At 42.7% G+C, this 1,620-nt stretch overlaps 1 non-coding gene across 1 annotated transcript; it reads left to right on the top strand.

Moving 5' to 3' along the window:
- The first annotated feature begins 236 nt into the window (after positions 1 to 236).
- Positions 237 to 310, top strand: Trnat-ugu. The gene has a single exon. It is a non-coding gene; the product is annotated as a tRNA-Thr (tRNA).
- The last annotated feature ends 1,310 nt before the right edge of the window (positions 311 to 1,620 follow it).

A 1,620-nucleotide genomic window follows, 5' to 3' on the forward strand; every position in this document is an offset into this window, starting at 1 on the left:
ACTCATTACTCGCGCACGCTTTGGCGATTCCTGTAAGAGTTTGGGTAACCTGTGCGCATTTGCACAGATGAAGGTCAATGGCTGGGTAGCCTTTAACTATATATGTGAAGACAGTAACTGTTGGGCAAATGTCTATAAGGTACATTACATATGTAGAATTGTGGACAGTTGGGAATGTGAGTCTCACGGGAAGCGTGCAAAGGGATAAGTTCCTGCAGTCGCGCTATTCATCTGTGTCCTCGGTGGCTCAGATGGATAGAGTGTCTGCCATGTAAGCAGGAGATCCCGGGTTCGAGTCCCGGTCGGGGCACACATTTTCAACTGTCCGTATCGAGGTATATCAACAACACCTGTCGGCAGCTGAGGGTTTCAGTTAGTCATCATTTATATCGAAATTTACTGTCTCCTCCCCCACCCCTCCCCCCTCTAAATCTGGAATTGTAGGTTCAATTCATTAAGAATTTTTTTTATCATCCATTAATTCATGAGTGAAAGTCATGTTTGGGTATAATGAGTTGAAGTCATCCACCAACAATGGGACGTTGACTACAGGCCTGTAAGCAACAATGAAATTGAGCGTCTGCATAATGCTGATAAAAAAAGGATCTGCTTTGATCTGTTCAAGTTTTGTCTAGTGTAACTGTGTTCTAAGTGGTTGACCAAGGCATCAGCAACAGAACCTGTCAAACCAGTGCCCGTGGCTAGGCCATCATTTTCTGTTAAAGACCGAGTGTATTGAATTACGTAGCTTATGTGTCTTAATCTGAGCAGGAAGGGTTAGGGTCTTCGGGATCATAACTTTCATCTTAGTAGCACGGTCTGTGCTTAAAATGTTAGGGCAATCTTCAAGAACTTCTCCTCGAAGTCTTCCATAAATAAATCGGCCACCAGAAGGGATAAGGGACTACCCATGACGACTCCATCCATCTGTTCAAAAAGTTTGTTGTTAAATAAGAAGTATGTAGAGGCCAGAACATGTTTGAATAAAACTGAAATCTCTTTGTCAAAACTTCTTTCAATAAGTTGTAGAGATTTTGGAAGGGGAACCTTTGTAAATAAAGGCACTACATCAAAACTAACTAATATATCAGTGAATGTGACCTTTCTTACATTGGACAAACAACTCATAGTGTCCAAGAAAGATGTACGGAACACCGGGGTACACACGACTTTTACAACCTAACGAGTCGGCAATGGCAGAGCACTGTATTGACACTGCTCACAGTATATTGTATGACAACGCTGAAATTTTGGGAAACTACATCATCTTTTTGGGACTTGATAGTGAAGGAGGCAATTGAGATTCACTTGACGATGAATTTACATCTGGCACTTGGTGTGATAAACTCACAAAAACGTCATCACAGTGCAGCTCACAATGATATATCGACATGCCAACACAGATCAACTGCCGAGTCATAGATGTAACTCGTGCTTTGTGCACATCTCTGCCACTGACCAACGTCTCTGGCACATTTGCATATGTGGCCACATGCGCAGTTGCACGGTACATGAGTATAAAGGAACAAAGCAAGCAGTGGAGCAGCAGTCTTGCGGCTCACTCTGAAGAAGGCTGAACGTTATACAGCTGAAATATTAGAAGAAGAAGGAGAAATCTTG

This window comes from Schistocerca americana, chromosome 1 (genome assembly GCF_021461395.2).
Source record: "Schistocerca americana isolate TAMUIC-IGC-003095 chromosome 1, iqSchAmer2.1, whole genome shotgun sequence".
NCBI classification, from domain to species: domain Eukaryota; kingdom Metazoa; phylum Arthropoda; class Insecta; order Orthoptera; family Acrididae; genus Schistocerca; species Schistocerca americana.